Source organism: Marmota monax, unplaced genomic scaffold, assembly GCF_021218885.2.
Source record: "Marmota monax isolate L192 unplaced genomic scaffold, Marmota_monax_Labrador192_F-V1.1 WCK01_AAM20220418_F8-fsc00769, whole genome shotgun sequence".
NCBI lineage: Eukaryota > Metazoa > Chordata > Mammalia > Rodentia > Sciuridae > Marmota > Marmota monax.
The window spans coordinates 150,994-161,414 of NW_026693796.1; the positions used below are offsets into that span (position 1 = coordinate 150,994).

The 10,421-nt window shown below is 46.3% G+C and overlaps 1 long non-coding RNA gene across 1 annotated transcript; it reads right to left on the reverse strand.

Moving 5' to 3' along the window:
- Positions 1-225: 225 nt before the first annotated feature.
- On the reverse strand, positions 226-5,043 carry LOC124105106 (uncharacterized). Its single transcript, XR_006855634.2, has 2 exons — positions 3,646-5,043; positions 226-2,094 (listed from the first exon to the last, which is right to left on the reverse strand). It is a non-coding gene; the product is annotated as an uncharacterized LOC124105106 (long non-coding RNA).
- Between the last annotated feature and the right edge of the window lie 5,378 nt (positions 5,044-10,421).

A 10,421-nucleotide genomic window follows, 5' to 3' on the forward strand; every position in this document is an offset into this window, starting at 1 on the left:
TTCACCAGACTGAGGTTCTAATGGAGTTGGTGTCTGCTGCAAAGCTTTAATTCAACAAGTTAGCTTTAACAGGAAAGCAAAAATTCTAATCACCAAAATATCCCCTTTACTAACAATGTTACTGTACAAAATTCTGATTTATTTTCAGATTTAAAAAAATGTAATCACATCATTAAATATTATTACAGCATAATATTAGAAACAACCCCAAATGCAAACATGACATTCAATTTCTCACAAAACATGTTTATTCAGATGTATCATTTCTATACTTTACAGGGTATATCATAGCAATTCAATATATGTATACAAGTTTCATCATGCAACACTGAATCTCCCCCCAGGAGGTCACTATAGTGTAATCTCCCTTTAGTTTTTTGTGATTAATATCTTTGGATAGAATTCATACTGTGGCAGAGCCAGAGAGACTGTCTCTGAGTGTCCTTCAAGAATGGGGACATTCTAGCATTTCAAGCAGGTATTGATGTAGGACAGAGGAGGCTGGACACTTGAGAAATGTGCAGGAACAAGGTTTATTTAAGCTGGTGTAATCCAGAGGGGCTAATGCCAAAAAATCCCTGGACCCCAGGTATGGAAGTTCTCTGGGATTTCTACTCAGTGAATGGTTACACAACACAATGGCTAACATAATAGTTACTTTTTCTTCCATGTTCTTAGATTGGACAGAGGTTTCACAAGATTTTACTAAGAAAAGAGAAAGAGTAACTTTTGTACATCAACAAGTTTGATTGCTGACATAACTTTTTTTTAAGTTGTAGATGGGCACAATACCTTATTTTATTTTTATGTGGTGTAAGAATCAAACTCAGTGCCTCACACCTGCTAGGTAAGTGTTCTAACACTGAGCCACAACCCCAGCCCTGCAGACCTAACTTTTACAAGAAAGAGAAACCTGACCTTTACAATAAAGAGGAGCTAAACTACAATGAGCTCTCTAGAAATCCTGTTGACTTCAAAAAAAAAATCTTGTTTACTAGGAGAAAGGCTTATATATTACAATTAAGGTGGGGATCTTTTGGACACTACATCATTTGGACTATTTGGAGTATTTGTGATACATCGTTACCGCCTCTATGCTCATTATTTAACCCTTTAAATCAAAAAACATCATCTTCAAGGCTTAAAATTTTATATAATGCCATAATCTTAATTTCTCCCTCCATGTTTCCCTCCTCCTGCCCCCCCCCTCTCTCTAACAGCTGCTTCTATAGTTGACCCAATAGTTTCATTGTAAAGGGGAGACAAATATGAAAGCAATAAACAATAGCATAATCCATACTATGTCAATTAAACTTTTGAATCCACCAAGAATAGAAAAACCATCCTCCAAAGAGTGAGCTTGGTTCCCAAGCCTTAATGCCCTTTCAGGTTTGAACTAGTACATGTGCTAGTTGTTTTTTTTTTTTCAATTTAATTAATAAGTTTAAATTTTATATAAGAAAAGTATACATATTTATATGACCATTAAAGTGTCTAAACTTCCTTTTAAGCCTTAGACCTTTATGAATTTTTTTCAATTAGTTATATATAACAGCAGAATGCATTTTGACTATTAAACACAAATGGAGGCAACTTTTCATTTCTCTGGTTAGACACAGTGCACAGTCACCCCATTCCTGCAATCATACATGTACATAGATTAATACAATCCACCTCATTCCACCATCCTTCCCACTCCCATATCCCCTCCCCTCCCACACTCCCCTCTGCCCAATCCAAAGTCCCTCCCATCTTCCCTTGCCCCGCCCCCCATTATGGGTTAGCTGTGTGTTTGGTGGTTGTCAGTCCTGTAGTAAAGACCAAGGAGAGGACTGTGCATATGACAGAAGTAAGGGGTGGCAATGCACCACAGTGTGGGAGCCCTCTTACAGGACGAAACAGTCCATTTGTCCTGTTGCTTAGTTTAGTTTCCTCCTTGCATTGATCAGCCAGCCCTCAAGTGGCTGAAGCAGGGCTGCTGTTTCCTCAAGCTTTGGTGTGTGCAGGCTAGCCAGCTTCCAGGGTGACCAGAGCAGGGCTAGTGTCCTTCTGATCCTCAAGCTTCTCTGGTGTTTCCTTCTTCCTGATGGTCAGCTGAAGGGGAGCAAAAGAATGTACATGAGATTCTATTACAGACAGTCTAAAAACAAACCAAAAAGAACAAATTATTACATAATACATCATGTATATGTGTGCGAGTATATATATGTGTATGTGTGTGTGTGTGTGTGTATACACACACACATACATTTGGTGATACTGTAAAGAGGAGTAAAAAAGTTGTGGACACTGCTCCCTGTGTGTGCGGCAGAGGTGGGGGATATCCTGGAAGGTTTGAACTACATAGATTTATCTCAATGTAACTTTAAACAAATTTGAAAACAGCTTTTAATTCCATGAGCCTGACCCAACATTTCATGCTTTGGTTTATGACCTTCCATATATTATTATTTCCTCTAAAAACATGATGTAAATTTCAACTCCCTACCTCACAGGTCAGTTGTCATCCAAAGGTGCACTTCTAGGTGTGTCACCTTTAGTCTGAGAATATATTTCTGCATGGAAATATTGCTGAATGCCTACCTGGCTCCCAAGGTGAGGTAGTGCAGAACAACTTGATTTGCCCATGGCTTATTGTCGGGAGCTGCCTTGGATGCAGACGCCTTTAAGCCCTGATGCACCGGGTTCTGAACAATTACTGCATTCAGTCTGGCAGGGCAGTGCCAGGTTGCAGTAATGTGGGCGTCACCCCAGCTCAGATAACAAGGCATGGCTCCAGGTGTAGGCATCACCCACTGGGGTTGAGTTACACTCATCTGTTCCCTTGTATTCCGACCCCTTTGCCCTTTTTGGGATAAAATGTTCTATGGAAACTCCCCTTGTGTGTCTCCTATGTAAAAATAAAGAATTCCAGTGGCTCTATGTCTTTCCATGGGCCCTTACGTTCACAGAGCCACGCCCGGATTATTGAAAAGGTACTTCTGTGTGGTTGTGTGCCTTCTTTGTCATTTTCTTAAGTTATTGGAATAGTCAGATTTATGAACCACGCATGAGGTCTCCAGCTATGACAGATGGTGATAGCTTATCATCCTCACCATCTTTGTTTTACCAGATGCAAAACCAAGGTTGTACCTAGTTCTGGACCCTGGACAAGGTCACCCAGTTAAAAGGGATGTGAATTCAGCTCTACCAACTCTGATGCCTTTGCCTCTCCCCACACTACCCTTTGCAAGACAAAACTAGGTAACATATTTTTCCTTTCTTGATAATCTCATGAAAGAAGCCAATGTCAGACTAAGTTTGGTAGTTCTAGGAGGGTATTTTCCCAAGAGGGGGCTTTTCCCCAAGCCCAGGTGGGTGGAGTCTGTCCAGTCTGGCTCATACCACTGCCCAGAGCCCAAGAGCCCAGATGGCTTTCTCTGGAAACCAGAGTCCCCTTCAGAGAGGAGTGTGAGGGTGAGTTAGGAAGCTGCTTCCAGGCTGGGCTCCCAGAGCAGCCAGAGATCCCTCTCCAGCTTGCCCCACAGGGTCAAGGTCCAGAGGAGGCCAGTAGCTCCACCTCTGCCCCCTCACCAGCAGGCTGGACCCACCTAGCCCCGCCCACTGCCTGCTGTGAGGACTGCAACCTTTGTTTAAAGTACTCACTTGTTTTCCTTGGATGAGTTCCCTGAGTCAGCACAACTCCTGTTCAAAGGCCCAGAAGGACTGGTGGGTGGTCCTGGGGGAGGAAAGGCAGGCGGCAAGCGGTGGGCACTGATGAGGCGACTGGGATGGAGACTGCCCAACTTCCCAGCTTCTGTGGTCTTGGGCAGCACAGCAGCATCTTTGGGATGGAATCACTGAAGAGGCCTCATGGAGTGGTAGCATCTGGTGGCAGCAGCAGCAACATGTAGCTGCTTCAGGCGTAGGGCATCAGGCGAAGGAGGTCCGGAGTTGAGAGTTGGCGTGGGGGTGGCAACAGCTGAGGTGTTGGCATCCAGCTGCTGTTTGGGAGATCCCTTGCTGCATACTCACAGTGGTGGTGGCAGCAGAAGAGTCCAGAAGCTGCTGTGGTGACAACAGAGGGATGTTGCCATGATCATTTCTGTCCTGCAGTGCCACAGGAGTCTGGCTGCAGTGGGTGAAGTGGGCATCCAGTGCTGAGTATCGCTGTCATGCGTCCATGATGGAGTCTGGTGGTGGCAGCAACAACATGCAGCTTCATCCGGGAGCCGGCATGGGGCATTGGAGTCAGGCATCATGGCGGGGGGTGAAGGGCATTGACGTTGGGCCCTTGGTGGGCAGCATCATAGTCCAGCTGGGGTTTGGGAGTTTGGTTGCTGCACGGTGGCGGCAGCACCAGTAGAGTCTGGAAACGGGGCTGAGGACACAGAGGCGTCCAGTGGTGAGCATCTTCATCCTGCTGGGGTAACAGGAATCCTGCTGCAGTGGCATCTGGCGACCGTGTGGGGAGTCCGATGGCTACAGTGAAGAGCTCCAGGCTGGCGGCGGCAGCGAGGGCGCAGGGCAGTGAGCCTCAGAGTGGAAGGGCGACGAGAGGCTGGAATGGCCTCTGCAGTGGCTGTTCCAGGCCCTGGGTCTTGGTCCTGGCTGAGCGGCCTGTTCAGGAAGCAGCACGAGGGGGGTGGCAATACCCAGGCAGCTACTGAGGACCTTAGGCTGCCCACACCTGCCTCGCCTGGCACTGGCCATGAGCCCGCCGGGTGGCTGCTCGCCCCATCCCCGATGTGGCCTCTGCAGGGGAACTGGGCCATCTGCCAGGTGGGGCAGCCTTGGGAGAGGACCCCCACCTTCCTAAGAGACATCCCACCTGGGCTGTGGGGGGAGAGAGCAGAGGAACTAGGACCTCTTCATCCTCAAAGTGCATTTCTGATGGGAAGCATTTCCTCTCAGAACTGGAACAGGACAAGGATGCCCTCTCTCACCTTCTACTCTACATAGTCCCTGATACTCTAGCCAGAGTTTAAACTATACTGCTGTTTAAACTCCACTACAGCTTAGACTACACGACAGAGCTGTAGATGAAAGAAATTAAAGGGATAGGTGTTGAGAGCCACAGCCAAAGGGGCCCCAGCAAACTTCCAGCTGCTAGCAAACTTCCAGCTGCTGGCTGATGATTGGCTCACAGCGGCCCCAGCAACATCTAGCTGATTGGCTCCTCTGCGGTGATGCTCATTGGGCTGTTTCCCTGCCCTTTCAGACCACGGAGCTGCTCATTGGGGGACTTTTTTGGCTCCGCCCACGTGACCCAGCCAATCGGCCTCAAGAGCAGGAGGATTGTGGGAGGTGGAGAGAAGCTTGTGTGGGAGAGAGAGGCTTGTGGAAAGCCGGTGGTGGCAGTTGAGGCTCTGAGGGTTTTTCCTGAGAGGCTGTTTTGTTTGGCGTGTGTGGTTCTAAAAATAAAGTTAGTTTCTTTTGACAAGTGGCTCCTGATTGTGCCCAGCCAGACTGCAGCAGATAGGAATAGGGGAAGAAGAACTCAAACTATCCCTATTTGCTGATGACATGATTCTACACATAGAGGATCCAAAAAAACTCCACCAGAAAACTTCTAATATTAACAAATTCAGCAATGTCACAGGATATGAAATCAATATCCATAAATCTAATGCATTTCTATCTATTAGTGATGAACCCTCTGAAAGAGAAATTAGGAAAACTATCCCATTCACAATAGCCTCAAAAATGAAATATTTGGGTATAAATTTAACAAAAGAGATGAAAGACCTATACAATGAAAACTAAAGAAAGAAATTGAAAAGACTTTCAAGATGGCGGACCAGAGGGAAGCAGCATCTGTGTTGCTCTGTGACCCAGATTTCTCTCCTAGTAGGAATTCTGCATCTCTTGAGAGTGTTAGAGGCCCCTGTACAGCTTCTCTCTACAGAAATGACCAGCGCTGTGACCTTGCGCAGGACTCCGGGCCTCAGTGTCCGAGCAGGACCCAAAGCCAAAGTTGCAGTTCACTTAAGACTCGGCCAGCGCCTTAGCAGAACCACCTACCAACACATCTGCAGACCGCCGAGACTCCGCTCCACTCCCACGCAGGTCACTCAGCTGCTACCTCCCCACAGCACAAGGCCATTGGTTCCCCTGACATCACCAGACACCCTGGCTCTGGAAGCACACCGACTACATCTTGGAAAGCATTCCTTGCCATTTTGAGGTGGGCGTGGCTATCGGATCCGTCCCCTTTTGAGCAGGTACCTGATTCCAATTCCTCCCTCATGGAATTAATATTGTCAAAATGGCCACACTATCAAAAACCTTATACAGATTTAATGTGATTCCAATTAAAATCCCAATAACATTCCTCATAGAAATAGAAAAAGTAATCATGAAATTCATTTGGAAAAGTAGACACAGAGAAATCCTTATTGACAAAGCAATCCTTAGCAAGAAGAGTGAAGTAGGAGACATCACAATATCAAACCTTAAACTATACTACAGATCTGTAGTAACAAAAGCGGCATGCTATTGGCACCAAAATACACATGTAGACCAATGGTCCAAAATAGAAGATACAGAGAAAAACCCACATAAATGTAGTTATCTCATTCTTGCCAAAGGTGCCGAAAACATACATTAGCTAAACGATAGCCTCTTCAACAATGGTGCTGGGGAAACTGTAAATCCATATGTAGCAGACTGAAATTAAACCACGATCTCTCACCTTGCACAAAACTCAAAGTAGATCAAGGACCTAGGAATTAGACCAGAGACCCTGTACTTAAGAAATAAAATCAAGAATTAATAATGGGATGGATTCAAACTTAAAAGCTTCTGCTCAGCAAAGGAAACAATAATATGAAGAGAGAGCTCACAGAGTGGGAGAACATCTTTACTACACGCACATTAGATAAAACACTAATTTCCAGGATATATAAAAAACTCAAAAACTTCAACACCCAAAGAATAAATAACCCAATCAATAAATGGGCTAAGGAAATGGACAGACACTTCACAGAAGAAGATACACAGTCGATCAACAAATATATGAAAATATGTTCAACTTCACCAGAAATTAGAGAAATGCAAATCAAAACTACTCTAAGACCATCTTACTCCAGCCAGAATGGCAGTTAACAAGAATACAAGCAACAATAAGTGTTGGTGAGGATGTGGGGGGGAAAGGTATACTCATACATTGCTAGTGGCATTGCAAATTGGTACAACCACTCTGGAAAGCAGTATGGAGCTTCCTCAAAAAACATGGAATGGAACCTCCATTTGACCCAGAAATTCCACTCCTCAATCTATACCCAAAAGACTTAAAATCAGCATACTAGAGTGATGCAGCCACATCAATGTTTATAGCAGCTCAAGTCACAGTAGGTAAACTGTGGAACCAACCTAGAAGTCCTTCAAGAGCTAAACTGATAAAGAAAATGTGGTATATGTGCACAATGGAATCTTAGCTTTAAAAGAGAATAAAATTATGACACTTGCAGGTAAGTGGATGGAGTTGGAGAATATTATGTAAGTGAAAAAAGCTAATCCTCAAAAACAACAGGCTGAATGTTCTCCCTGATAAGTGGATGCTGATCCATAATGAGGGGGGCAAGGGAAGAATGGAGGAACTTGGGGCAAAGGGGAAGGATAGGAGGGACTGGCATGGGGTAGGAAAGAGGGTGGAATGAGAGGGATATCATTACCCTAGGTACATGCAGGACTGCACATATGGTGCAACTCTACATCGTGTTCTACCAGAGAAATGAAAAGCTGTGCTCCATTTCTGTACAATGAACCAAAGTGAATTCTGCTGTTATGTACAACTAATTAGAGCTAATTATTTTTTTTAAAGTACATTTCCTTGTCTAAGGGTGGCAGAAGACCAAGACCAAGGACGGCACGTCTTGGGGTTCCCTCTGCCATCTATGCCCTCCACTCTTGTCCCGCTCCAGGGATGCGCTTTGAGGGGGAAGATTTGTAGCCCCACCCCCCACTGCCTCTGCTCTCAGTGGCCACAGCCCAGGAGAGATGTCGCTGGGGAGGGTGGGTGTCCTCTCCAAAGGCTGCCCCGGCTGGCAGCGGGCCTACTCCCCCCCCAGAGGCCGCAACCCAGGGAGGGGCAGGGTGAACCCGGGGTGGGGCGAGCTGCCACCCGGGGGGCTCAGGGCCGGTGCCAGGCGCCACCTGCGTGCGCAGCATAAGGTCCTCAGAGGCTGTGTGGGTACCGCCGCCTGCCGTGTCCTGCTTCCTGAGCAGGCAGGCCCTGCCAGGAGCAAGACAAGTGGCCTGGGGAAGCCACAGCACAGGGCACCCCATCCTCTGGTCGCCCTCTGACTCTGAGGCCCGCTGTCCTACGCTGTCGCTGTCGCCACAGCCAGCGCTCCACACTGTGGCCACTGGAGTCCCGACCTGGCCACCAGCAATGCTGCCAACACCTCCACTGCACTGGAAGCAGACTCCCGCCACCGCCAATGGATGAGGATGCTCCTATTTGGACGCCTATTTCCATGCAGCCACCGATTCAACTGGACTCCCCAAAGGGCCTTAGGGCGCCTAGGCTCGCTGATGAATGCCCTGCCCGCAGAGGGATGCCGCTGGTTGCTGGGAACCTCCAATGTGGAACCCTAATGTGGAACGTTGAGGATGACTGCTGTTCGCTTCCACCCTCAACTGGACTCCTCCATAGGTGGCGCCTACACCTCCAGGCTTGGGGAGGGTGTGGGCACCCCATTTTATCTGTGCCACCTGTTCATCCTGCCAGGGGATTAATTCACTAATTGGCTTTAGGCTCTCATAACAGGATCATTTCCCCTCTGAACCTTCTTGCATTGTCTCACCCATGAGCTTTTTGGGGACACCGAGAAACTCAACCATATCGCGTCTTCATCAGATAGCTTAGCAAGATCTTCTTCATGACTTGCTGTAGCTTCTACATCAGCACTTGCTGCTTCACCCTGCACTTGTCTTATATGGAGATGGGCCGCTTGCCTCGAACATCATGAACCAAATTCTGCCACCTTCAGACTTCTTCTGGAGCTTTCTCCCTTCTCTTGGCATCAGAAAAATCTAATGTTTTGGCCTTATCTGGATGCGGTTTTGGCTTAAGGGAATGTGGTTTGTTTCATCTGTTCTCCAGACTATGAAAACTTTATCCCTATCAGCTGTTTTGCTTTCTTATCATTCACATATGCCCTGGAGCAGCACTTTAATTTTCTTTATGAACATTTCCCTTGCATTCTCATTGGGACTAACTATTCAAGAGGCACAGCTTTTTTTTCTTTTCTTTCTTTCTTTTCTTTCTTTCTTTCTTTCTTTCTTTCTTTCTTTCTTTCTTTCTTTCTTTCTTTCTTTCTCTTTTAAATAGTTTTAGATCAACAGCATGCCTTTCTTTGTTTAGTTGTTTTTTTTTTTTTTTTTTTTTTTTTTTTTTTTTTTTTTTTTTTGTAGTGCTAAGGATTGAACTCAGTGCCTCATACATTCTAGGCAAGCACTCTGCCACTGAGCTACAGCCCAGCCAAGGCACAGCTTTCTATTTGGAATGCAAAACATGGAACTCTTCCTTTTATTCCAACTGTTCAGTCCATTACAGAGTAATTAACTGGTCTAACTTCAATATTGTTTCTTAGGGAATGAGAAGAAGGTGAGTCATGATCTGTGGAGCAATAAGAAGACACATATTAAGTTTGCTGTCTTATATGAACAGGGTTTGTAGTGTCACATGACATCTAACCTAGTTAACGTTCCATGGCCAAGGAAGTGAGGTCACTGTCTCAGGAAGTCCTTTGCTGAGTCCCTTTCTTACACAAGTAGGGGATAAAATGCCCTGAAATCCTCACCACCCTTTAGGCAGTCATCTCTGCTCCATGCACAGGGGCCCCACAGGTCCCCTGTGCTCTAAGGGGGCTCCATCTTCAGCTATTCAGTGCTGGGGGTGGCACAGCCTGGTGAATGGATTGAGCACTATTGTGTCAACATAAATGTTTGCTACTAAAATACTTACAATGCCATCCCAGACATTAAAAAAAAAAAAAATCACAAAAAATAAAATAGACAGTTTTAGTGGGAGGAGGCGGATAGCTGTGGTGGGGCATCTGGCACAATGCACAGGTGCTCACACGTGGGAGGTGCCCTCAAGGACTTTAGAACTAGGGCAGCGAGAAAACATTCTAGGAGAAGTGGAGGCTTCTGGTCTAATCGTTTCTTGACCCCCTGCCTCTGGCATTTGTGTGTGTGTGTGAATTTTATGTAGCTGCCAGGGAAGATGGCTGACTTTGAAAGAATGGGATGGCAGCTTGGGTCACCAACTGTACCAACTGGAAGATAATGATGTAAAGGGCCTCTCCTTCAGCTGGAACCTCCCAAGGTCCCCTGCATGGGGAGCTTCCCAGAGAGTGTCCAAGCAGGTCACATGCAGCAGAGCAAAGGGGGCAAAACTGTGAGGCACATGTGTGGGTAGGATTCTCCCCTCA